Here is a 12,432-nt window from a genome sequence, read left to right as displayed (position 1 = left end):
TCAACACAATGAATGCTGGACACCTGATTCCAGGCCGGGAAGACAAGCAATAGCTCTGACTGGTGGTGCCCAAATCCCCCCCGGGAGGGCAGGGTGGCACTCTAGCCTGGGTCACCCAACAGATGACTTTCTGGCACAGAGGACCCATATCTGCATCAGCATCAAACACTGTTTCTGCATCTGTCTCCTGCCTCCCTTCACAGGCCCTGGGTCCTGAAAGCTGGAGCAGAGAAGGTAACTGCAACCTACATTTCGACCAGGACCTTCCATCGAAGGGCTCAAGGCATCACTGAGGAAAGTCTACACCTGTAGTGTGTGCTGCCTGCAGGAAGATGGAGAGAAGAGAGAACTCAGAAAGGAGAAAAGACTCACGTTGGACCTGGTCTTGGACTTCCAGTTGACCTCCTGGCCCCCCTTCCATACAGAGGCTGCAATGAGAGGTGCAGAGGGTCCCACATTATGGACAAGTTGGCCCTGAGGAGGAAGCCCCGGGGTATCAGGATGCCTGGGCCCATGTGTGCTTGGCACAGAGTCTCCGGCTGGGACGACTCTGTGGTCTAGCCCACAAAACAAGTGGCTGGGGAAGGCCAAAGCCTAGGCTTTGAGGCAGAAGGCTTTGATGACAGGCCACCACCTGAGCCTGTTTCAAGTTAAAGCTTGGAATGTCTTTTACTTCCAGGCAGTTCTCCCCCCACACCCACCCCCCATCCAAAGTTCAGTTAAAAAGCACCCAGGGCTTTGTCATTCTCTCTCTCACTCCCAGGAGCCCCGGAGGGCAGCACCTGCCAGCATGGTGCCCAGGGCATCCGCCTCAGGACTCAACCCCACAGCCTTTTATCTTCTCATCCATCCTCTCAGAGCTCCTTGGAAACCCATCGTCCACCAGAGCCTTGTCTAGATTCCCTACCACCAACACCTTTGCTCTCTGGCCCCCAGGGCCCTCCCCTCCCACTGGGTCCACATGACTCCTTTTCCCAGCATGAACTATGTCTCCAGGGCCTGAATGGCTCCTCAGCAGCTTCTGTCTCCTGACCATGTTCCCATTCCAGCTTGGGATCTCAACCACAGAAATCCTCCAAAAGTTTTGCCACTCACCCCATGAGGCCCGGGGAGCACCGCACCAGACTTCACTGAGCAGCAGGTGGGTGATGACAGGCAGCTGGACTCTCAGTTTGAAGGCTGGGGGGCGGGGGGGAGGGCGGGAGGTGTGTGGCCAAGAGGGAGGTGACGGTGAAACCGAGGGAGGAGGCAAGGCGCTAGTCCTAGGAAGAGGGCGGTGCTCGGTGCTGAGAAATGAGCGAGGGGTTGGGGACGGAAAGGGAGGAGGGGTATGTGTGCTCTGGGATAGATGTGAGGCCAGTGCTGGGAGAGGGGACATCAGAACTCAGGAGGCCCTGGGGTGGACAGGAGGAAAGGATGGACCCACTCTGTGACATTCCATCCAGGCAGGTCAGTCCATCCTAGGGCATGGCCCACACCTGCTCTGAGAGGCTCTGACCCAATCCTGGAACCCATGACAGGCTACGAACAGAGTTCAGCAAAGAGGAGGGATCTCCCTGGGGCCCCATCCAGTCCACACTCTGCTTAGAAACCCAGGTAGCTTTAAAGGGTTTGCTCTGTCCCCTCACAGGCTCCGGGCTGCAGAGTCCATACCTGCAGTCCCCAGAGTCTGCCCATGGCCCCATCCCCACACTCCTGGCTTCCACCCATTCCTTCCTCTCTTACTCATTCAGTCTCTCACCCTGAATGTAAATCTTCCCATAACCCCAGGCTTTTCTTATTCAAACCCTACCTGCAGCCCCTCAAAACAAGCAGTCCCATATGCTTTATCCAGGTTTTCAACAAAATATGCTACTGTCTCTTTATCTCCCTGGAGACCACCAACCCCTTGGTCAGGACTATTTCCACAGCAGGACAGGTAAGATACTCCTCCCATCCCGCACCTGTGACCTGAGATAGCATGCCTAGTGAACGCTGCCAACCAACCTCACCAAGCCCCACATACTTTCCCATAAAACTTCCCCTGGGTTCAAAAGACCCTATCCTTCCACTGCATTCAGGGGTGAAGTTTCTGAGTGCCAGGAGAGCAGGTGCTCCAACCCCCATCCCTCAGCTCCCAAAGCTCTGGCTCTTCTCCTTCCCACCCCTCCCAAGCTTCCTCTTCCCAACTCCTCTGGTCTCCTCACTCCTCCTCTTCTCTCCACATCCCAAACTCCTGCTCCTATGAAGGTCTCCAGCCTGGTGCTTGTAGAACTGTTTTTTACAATAGGAGGTCATGAGCAGAGCCTGGGTGGCTCAGCTGGTTAAGTATCCGACTCTTGGTTTTGGCTCAGGTCATGATCTCAGGGTTGTGAGATCAAGCCCGAGGCCCATGTGGTCAGGCTCCTGGCTCAGCAGGAAGTCTGTTTCCCTCACTCTCTCTCCCTCTGCCCCTCCTCCTGCTCATGAACACTCTGTCTCAAATAAATAAATAAACATTTAAAAAAATAGAGGGTGGTAAGCCTCCATAGCTAAGGCATGCCTGGGACACCCACAGCAGTACACAGAGCTACTATCGCTCCTCATTCACACTGAGTTGGTAACCTTCCACAAGTACTCCAAGAAGCTCCATGGAGGCAGGGGGCAGCACACGAGGGGTGTCACATAAGACCCTGGGCTGCAAAACCCAGGGTGCCCCTGACTTGCCCGTGGCCTATGTGAGCCTCCATATTTTAAACCAAGAAAGAGCCTTCCCACAGCACTGTTGTGAGGATCAAGCAGATTAGTGTAGCAAGCCTGTTTATAAGGTACTACGTAAAACAATCACTCAGGTTTCAACATTAGTAAATCAGAAGAAGGGTGTCTTGAAAATTCATGTACCAACAGACCATTTCTAGGGGTCGGGAGTCATGTTTGGGGTGTCCTCTTAAGATAGACACATCAGTGCTCTTGGATACAGGGTTCCATTTTGGTTTATGCCAAATTCTCAGCTCTCTGTAGCCCAAAGAGAGAATCTACAGCCACCTGAGCATGCACGCATGCGCACATACACACACACACACACACACACACACACACACAAGCCTGCAGGCTCACATACCCCCCCCCCCCCACCCAGTTATGCTGGCTCAGGCCCCTGTTAAGGCTGGGGTGGGGGTGGGGGTGGGGGTAGGGGGCTTCAAGCTGCACTGATCTGTTGAGTGGAGCTACCATTTGGCTTTGCTCACCAGCTAACTTCTCCAATTTAAGTTCAGGAGATGGTTTCCCTAACTATGGAATCTTAGAGCAACCCCCCCCCCCAATACCACTCACATGGAAAAAGTAGAAATTCTATCATTTAAAGTTCTAGACCATAACAAAAACAGTAACTTAAAATCAAGTTTTGCTGTCCCTCCTCCAATTAATCCAAGTCTTCAAATTCCTAGTTTTGTTTTAAAATTTTTATTTATTCATGAGACACACAGAGAGAGAGAGGCAGAGACATAGGTGAGAAGCAGACTCCCTGCTGAGCAGGGAGCCCAAATGGGGCTCAATCCCAGGACTATTGAGATCATGACCTGAGCCAAAGGCAGACGCTTAACCAACTGAGCCACCTAGGCACCCCTCAAATTCCTAGTTTTTGACTGGGTGGGATGTATTTATGAATTACAATTACTCAAAGATGTCACTGCCATAAAAATAGCTCTAGGATAATATTATTTTCAAAACCTCCTCCAGGAACACATGGGCATATACATATGCAAAAATCCATCGAGCTGTGACTTAAGATCGTACACTCTTCTGCAGGGCTGTTACAGCTAAAACACATAAAGAAGTTAGATCTCGAGGGAGATCAATAGTCTCAAAGCTTCTGAGCTGGCTGACATTTTCCTTATGTGATTTGCCTTCTGTAGAGCTTAAACGAAGATGCTGCTAGCAAGAATCCAGCTCCAAAGCTGTGAGCCATGAAAACACAGAGCTGGCTCTGGGGGCAGAGTCCCCAGCCTGGCACCAGGTCCCTGTGGTCAGGAGCCAGCAATGCCCTAAAGATCTTCCCAGGCCAGGCCAGCACACTGGATAGAAGTCCCTCACCTCCCACAGCTCACCTTCACATCCGACATGGTGCATCTGGTCCTGGGGAATCCCACAAGCTCCTGACAGTCCCCAAGGGCAAGCAAAGCTGAGGCTGCCTCCCCTCAACCCCCGGAGTCCAGCCTGTCTGCCATGGTCATTCCTGTGTCTAACACGCTTCCTTGTAGAATGGTCTACTGTCCGCCGGAGCTGCCATAACAAAGGACCAATGACTGGGGGGCTGAAATAGGAATGTACTGTCTGTCCCCCTGTTCTGGAAGCCAGCAGTCGGAAATCAAACTGTGCACAGGGGTAGTTTCTCCTGAATCCTCTCCTTGGCCTATAGCTGGTTATCTTTTCCCTGTGTCTTTACATGGTCTTCCTTAGATGAATATCTGTACCTGATCTCTTCGTATTGGATTGGGGCCCACCCCAACGACTTCATTTTAACTGAATCATCTCTTTAAAGACCATGTCTCCAAATACAGTCGCATCTGGAAATGCTGGGAATTAGAAATTTAACACACCAATGGGGGGGGAGGGGCACATAACCAGCTCCTAGAGACGGGAGGTGACATCTAGCAGAGGAGTTACTCAGAATAGGACTGGAAGCAGAGGTCTCCCTAGAACAGACCATAAGCCCTGAGAGGACAGAGCCAGCCCAAGGCAACTGTGCTCCTGACAGCGGACTCCACCACTGCAGCTCCCAGTCCAGGGTTGGCAGGGGGTGAAGACCCCTAGCCTAGTTCTCAGCACTGCCTCCCTCCAGGCCAGCCACATCCTCCAAAAGGGCTTAGAACCCAGCACTTTCATCCCCTGGGGCAACTCATTTGGGAAAAACAGAAAAGGAAGGATGGGGGGAGGCACAGGGTCCTCTGATTGAGCTCAGAGCTCAGGACTGAGCTCAGGATGAGGCCCTGACTCAGCCCAGACAATGGAGACTGAGCCTGAGGGAACCCACTACAACCTTTTCCCCACAAGATTAATCGCCGCTTTCAAAGTCAAGTCTCGTTACCTGGCAACCCTGACAGGTTACTAAGGTGGCAGACTCAGTCTCAGGTGCAGCCCATCAATTAGCAAGAATGCACCAAGAGAAAGTGGCCAGATTAAGCAAAATAAAATACAGGATGCCTAGCTCAAAGTGAATTTCCAATAAACAACAAACAGCCTTTTATATGGATATGCCCACTAAGACGGTATTTATTATTATTTCAAATTCACATTGAATTGGCATCCTATATTCTATCTAGCAACCCTAATCCCATAAAAACATTCCTCCCAGTCTCGCTGATGCCCACCTGGTGTCTCCTCAGGGAGACAACTACTCAATGAGCAGAAGGTTTTGCCTGGAGGCGCCCAGGGGAGCCCTTCTCAGGAGAGGTCCATCAGCAGAGCTGATCCTTCTCCCTGGCCCCCCCTTCCAGAGCCCTCGCACTGGTCCAGAGACTCCAACAAGCACTCTCTTAGAGATGAAAGCGGTTAGACCCACCTCTTCGATGCCTAGGAACTCAGCCATACTGCGCACTGCCCAGCCGGCCTTCTACTCTGCTGCCCAGACACCGCTGTCAGTAGGGCTACCACTATCACCTGCAGGAGGCAGAGGGTACCAGACTGCACGGTGTCAGGAAGATGCTGCTGGCAGCATCTCCACTTGATCCTAATCCAAACTTTTAGCAAAATCATGCATATTTCTTCTGTCAAGGTTGGTGGAGATTCCTCCAACACGCGGTGCCCAAGGTCGAATCGTCTGATCCACGCGAGTGCCCCTCCGGATCTAGTCTCACCACACATCCGGAAGCTGCACACCTCACAGCATCCATTCCTCCACCACCTCCTGTCAGACTGTGGCAGGGGTCAGATCCCATGCTTGCCCTCCTCTACTCTGGTCTCAACCCCGCATGCTTGGAGTAGCTCCTCAAAAGTTACACTGGGCCACATTAATCTTTGTTTAAAAACACTCCAGAGGCTCCCATTTCATTCAAAGGAAAAGCCATGCCCTTAAGATGGGCTGGTCCCCTATGATCCACCTCCACCCTTTACCCAGGTGACCTCTTCCTCCTCCCCCTCCCTCACTTCCTCCTCAGCAACCTGCTCCTGCTGTCACGAACCCTTCAGGCACACTTCCACCTTGGGCCTTACCCGCTGGCCACTGCCCCCCCCGGCCGGACGGGAGGAATGCCCACTTCCCAGATGTCCACTTGGCCAACTCCCTCCAGTCCTGAAAGCCTTCCCGCAGGTCCTAGCTTCTCAGTGGGGCCCATCTTGTCTGCCCCTTTCTAATTCCATAACTGAACCTCCTTCCCTGCTCCATCCTCTCCAAGCCCCGGCCCAGTCCTGTCTACTGTTCCATTCCTCTGAAACACCTCCACTCTAATATGTCATCTGTTTGTCCTGATTATTGCTTGCTGTCTTCTTCTCCCTCCAGAAGACAATAACCAGCTTTGTTCACTGATGTATTCCAAGGGCCCAGAACCATTCCTAAACAGAATAAGTGCTCAGTGAACACATTAGTTCACCGTCTACTGCATGGATACAGAACAGTAACACTGAAAGTGCCTGCCCTGAGTACCTCGTATGTGCCAGGCACTAGGAAAGGGACTCTGTATATGTTAGACACATTAATTCTCTTAACCATCCTCTGAGTTAAGTTGATATCTCTACACTTTATAAATGAGAAAATGGACTCAGAGAGGTCACCCAGCTATGAGGTCCCAGGGTCAGGGTTCTGACACAACCATTAAAGCCTTGGTGATTTTATCACGACCCTGAGAAACATATGTACTGTGTACAGTTACCTTGGAAGCACCACTGCCCCCTTCAATATGCTCTCCCTCCATCCCGATTCCTGGCATCTACCAGTAGAGGTTGCTCTATGCAGACTGTCAGGGAATGGGTTGTGCTTTTAAGGAGATTGTGTGGTCAGAGGAAAGGACACTGACACCGCCCGAATCACAGGAGCTTCCGGGGTCACAGACACCCCAGGTAGTAAACACCTTTGGTTGTGGGTGCCCATCTTGGCTCCATCCCTCACCCACTGTGGGGTGCAGATGATGCTTATTACAAACAGCGATGCTTATAGCCAGTGGGGGATGTGAAGGTGTGCGAAGGTGTGCGATGGTGTATGAAGGCATGTGGTGGTGTGTGATGGCATGTGGTGGTGTGTGAAGGTGTGTGGTGGCGTGTGGTGGCGTGTGAAGTCGTGTGATAGCACTTAGCATGCAGAAGTGCTCAGTGGCTGCTGTTGACACCGAGGTGGCTCTTCTTACAGGGAACTCCTGACAGTTCCACCAAGGACCTCAGGGCCAAAGGCTGGCCACTGGGGCAAGAGAGAAGGCGAGTAGCACAGCACACTGAAGGGTGCTCCAAGAGTGCATGGAGAGCAGACCCTGTCACACGGCCAGCTCAAAGGGCGGAGCGCAGCTGCAGTGCGGGAAGGACTGACCCAGAGCCAGTGGGCCCCGCTGTGGTCAGGCTGGGGAGCTGCCCACGGGGATAGCACAAGGTACTTCCTTCTGGAAGGTGGCAGCTGGATCCACAAGGAAAAACCACTGCTCTCCTCTCATTTCCAGAAGGTAAAAGAAACTGAAAACACGTTGGCATTAATAAGCAATCAGGTTGCACACTTCCAGGATCTCCACTGCCTGGCATCTCCCAAACTGGAGACCTTAGGCCTCCAGCCACAGCTGTTGCTGCTAGCCACCAGCATCTCACCCCTGCACCGGGGCCCCACTGCATGCGGGCTGGTGCAGGGCCACAGGTCCGGTGTGCTCCCTTCACCCCTGCTGCACGGCTTGAACACCTGCCAGCCCCCCAGCAAGACCTGGACAGGAACATGATGCAGAGAGAGCTGAAGTGGGTGGCCCACAGGCTTCCAAACCAGCTCACACCATAAGACAGCAGGACCCCAGCCCCTAAAGCCCCTGCCAGGAGCTAATGGAGGTAGGGCCATCTGCCTTTGGGTCCTGCTAAAACCTCTGATCTCTCAGACTTCCCGAGTCTTTCCTTGAAAAAAGAAATGATTAATGCCAAACATTTCTAATCAAATTCCATAACCAAAACCTCACGAGGGAGGATGAACACATTTATAGATAATGATCTATCATAGGTGATAGACTTGAGGAAATCATAATTCTATTAGATTTCATCTGAATATTTATAATTAGTTATTGAATGCATTTATTCAAGTAACATTAAGATAGCCTACACTGAGCAAGGCACATAAGGAAATTCCTATACTATAGACCAGTTCTTAGTAAAGAAAAATCTCATTTTACCACAGAAAGGGAAAGAAGAGAGAAAGAGAACAACTGAACTAGCACACACAAGGATGAGAAAGGAAAGGCTTTCACTATACTAAGAAATAATGATTAGTTAGTGGAGTTTAGCAGTCAACCATTCTAAAGATTTAGAATTCTTTAGTGCTTTATAAGTATGTAGAACTTGAAGATCGTGAAGGCAACTATAGTAAAACTTTTATAGCAAAACAGTATAGATGAGTAAAAATACTAAAGGCCAACAGTATAACAATATAGGATTGCACAGGAGTTCATTTGCTACGGAAATGTTTTTTTGTTTTCTCATACTATAACTCTTACATGTTTCTCTAAGTGGAATGCTCTTGAAAAGATTACAAGAAAGAGAGTGGAGTAAATCTCTAAAATTTGTAAGTCTGTAAAAACAGACCTTTTTTTAAGATTTTATTTATTTATTCATCATAGAGAGAGAGAGAGAGAGGCAGAGACACAGGCAGAGGGAGAAGCAGGCTCCATGCCAGGAACCTGAAGCAGGATTCGATCCCCAGACCCCAGGACCACGCCCCGGGCCAAAGGCAGACACTAAACCACCAAGCTACCCAGGATCCCCTGTAAAAACAGATCCTAAGTGATGCTGATGTCCATGTATATGCATGAGCCATCACCTCAAAGGCAGTGAGCCTGGGGCGCTCACCGACCAAGCAAGCCCCGTACAAACTGTTTACATGACCCAGCATCTCTCTCCTTTACCCCAAGAAAAGCCCAGAAGGGTTCAAGCAGCAGACCGAAGTGAAAGAGAGGGACTAATGTTCATGTAGGAAATGCTACGGGCTTGACATTACACATGCTTTACCGTGTGATCCCTTCCAAAAATACAGTGAGGTAGCTACTATTCCCTCATTTTACAGATTAGAAAACCAAGGCTCAGGTTACTTTGCCAAGGAAATCGGTAGAGACTGGGAAGTAGGAGAATTCAAGGATTTGGCTGGATTCAAAGGAGATTCAGGAATTTTGACTCAAAAGTCTATTGTTCTTTATACTTTCAAACTTAACCCAACATTACATAAGAAACTGTTCAGGTGCCCTTAGGTCTGGCACCAGCTAAGCTATTTGGCAGATGCTGACACGGGCTGGGCAAAGGTCTCAGAACCTGGCTGAGCCTGCACCAGAAAACCAGGCTTACCTCCTCTTGGCTCTGAGGATCTGGTCTTTTAATCTCCAGGTAGAAAGTGAAGAAAATAGGTCAAGCTATCCTAAAAGACCAAAACCAAAGCCTTTCGTGATAGCAATAGCAACATTTTAATATGCCCAAATTATGTAATATTCGGCCTAAGCAGAATACATGCAACCCCCTGCCAATGGCAGCTTCAAGCATCTGCTTTTTTTTTTAAGATTTTATTTATTTATTCATGAGAGAAACAGAGAGAAAGAGAGAGAGATAGAGAAAGAGAGGGAGAGACACAGGAAGAGGGAGAAGCAAGCTCCATGCAGGGAGCCGGATGTGGGACTTGATCCCGGGTCTCCAGGATCACACCCTGGGCTGAAGGTAGCACTAAACCACTGGGCCACCAGGGCTCCCCCAAGCATCTGCTTAACATGGTCTTTGCATCTGCTGAGAATAAGGTTCTTCAGGGTGACTTCTGCCCTCAATGGCCTCTTGTATTCATCCAAGCAACTAACTACCAGACCAAGTCCTGGTTAAAAAATTTGAATAATGGAAGCTCTGAACATAAATCCACAGGAAAGAAACCTCTCACTCTAGCATTTTCCCCATAGCACCCACAGGTGTATAACTGTGAGGACAGCAGAGTGCCACAAAGCAGCAAGAGCTAACTTTAAACACTTCCTGCAGGCCAGGCGCCTCCTGGCCTCTCCCCCTCAGAAAGGGATACGGGGAGCAGAAACACAGCACAGCGGGTTCACCTCCTGGTTCCACCACTATGACTTCCTGGGGCAATCACTTAATCTCCCAGGCTCCTTCACTGGTAGAGTGGGGACAACAATACTTATTTAAGTGCAAAATCAAGTAATTTCAGCAATGTGCTACCCAATAAACCTTTATTCCTTTCCTTGAGATCAAGTCTTTCGCATTTCTCTTTGAAAGAAGATGGTGACCCTAGCATTGCCTTTCTGTCCACTCCTGCCTGGACTCTGCCTCTCCAGCCCTGAGGACCACAGGTGCCTGGGTGCACAGCCTGTGGCTCTAGGCAGGAAGGACAGCAGGCTTTTTCTGCCTGGAGCTGGAGGGAGCAGCCCTGGAGCCCCAGGACCAGAAGGCCTGAAGCCACCTGTGGATGCAGCAGGTAGGTGAGTGCTTACCTGTGTGCTGTCTAGACTCCCAGGCTCTAGAGGTAGAGAAACAGCTGAGAGAAGATTTCCTCCCCCTGAGCCTCAGAGGATGAGCAGGGAGGAGCACCAGAAGGGTTCTGCTGGTTATCAGCTGGTGACACAGGGAGGCCCGCTCTCTCTCTCACCCTCAAATACTCCCCAGCCCCATGGGCCCACAAAGAAAGATAAGCCCCTTCCCAAGGGTCTCAGAGCAGAACGTGGCATGGCTCAGAAAACACAACACACATCCAAGAAGAGAGTACTATGGACAACTTCAATTTGAAGAAATAATAATAGTCCTCAGAGATTCAATTGCAACACATACAGGAAAAAAAAAAGATTTCCTGCCTCTTAAAAAACAAAAACAAACAAACAAACAAAAAACAGAAAAAACACAGACTTCCAAATAACCTCTTCACATAAAGAGAAGGTGGAGGTAGTCACGAGTGATTTTTGAATCAGAAGATCAAGTCAAGAAAGCACAAAGCAAGATTACAAGTGTGAAGAGATGGAAATCTTAAAGGAGAAGACAGGGGACTTTAAGGCTGTATCCTAAGACTGAGAGAAATGGGCCAGATGAAGAAGGAGCAATAAAGGGCACCTACTCTGGACAGAAGTGATAAGAAAAGACACACAGAGGCAAATGCTAGTAACCTTTCTGAACCTAAGGATAAAAGGGGGCAGGGGGAAAGACAGCCCTTCAGGAAGAATGAACTCATACCCGAGATGGAAAGGCACACAAACAGGCTAAGAACAACACCGCAATACTGTTGGAGCAGCCCTGGATAGTGAGAGAGCTCTGGGTACCAGGTTCCCCAGGCAAGATCTCATTCTGCTGCCAAGAAAAAAAGAAAATTCACAGTGTCTACTACTAGGCACATCACATCACAGCAGAGAAAATTAAGAAAAGGCTCTACCAGGGATCCCTGGGTGGCTCAGCAGTTTAGTGCCTGCCTTTGGCCCAGGGCGTGATCCTGGAGTCCTGGGATCGACTCCCGTGTCAAGCTCCCTGCATGGAGCCTGCTTTTCCCTCTGCCTGTGTCTCCGCCTCTCTCTCCCTCTCTCTGTGTATCAAACAAACAAACAAACAAACAAACTTAAAAAAAAAAAAAAAGAAAAGGCTCTATCAAAATACAAACCAAAACCAAGACCCCATGGACAGAAAACTGATGGCCAATGACCAAGGCTGAACGGCTGATGCCAACCTCAATGTCATTTCTGATGCTCCAGAATGATGGCTGATCATGTAGGTTCCCACCATGCCTAAGCAGCATTACTACCTTAAGTGATAGATGCACAAGACCTGTAATTCAGATTTGTTATGAATATCTGAGCATTCATTTGCACATTCAATTCTGTATTCTAGGCATAACTCAGGCTGAAAAGATAACCTCATGTGCTTTCTATGTTGAAATTCTATAAGTTAAAATACAAATGTGTAATTGTTATGGTAAGGGTAAAATGTTGCAATAAAGACTGAAAAAGCAGGGGGCGCCTGGGTGACTCAGTGGTTGAGCATCTGCCTTCAGCTCAGGTCTATCATCCCGGAGACCCGGATCAAGTCCTGCACCAGGCTCCCCATGGGGAGCCTGCTTCTCCCCCTTGCTTATGTCTCTATCTCTCTCATGAATAAACAAATAAAATCTTAAAAAAAAAAGTGACAGCGATAGGCAGTCCAAGATGGACTCAGAGGACAACCATGAACTTATCTCCTCCCACAGACACTCTGGATCTACAGCTAGGTATAAAACAAATCCTTCCAAAAAAAGACCTGAAAACTAGCTCTTCCACAGGAAGATGGGTAGGAGAGGCAGAGACATGG

At 49.6% G+C, this 12,432-nt stretch overlaps 1 protein-coding gene across 2 annotated transcripts in view; it reads right to left on the bottom strand.

The window, feature by feature from the left end:
• The window catches only part of PGBD5 (piggyBac transposable element derived 5), a 107,231-nt gene that overhangs the window by 74,682 nt on the left and 20,117 nt on the right, over positions 1-12,432 (bottom strand). The gene's annotated exons all lie outside the window — the stretch shown is intronic.

Source organism: Canis lupus, chromosome 4 (assembly GCF_048164855.1).
Source record: "Canis lupus baileyi chromosome 4, mCanLup2.hap1, whole genome shotgun sequence".
Lineage (NCBI taxonomy): Eukaryota > Metazoa > Chordata > Mammalia > Carnivora > Canidae > Canis > Canis lupus.
Note: the sequence above shows the minus strand (reverse complement) of the source record. Positions and strands in the feature narration are given on the sequence as shown.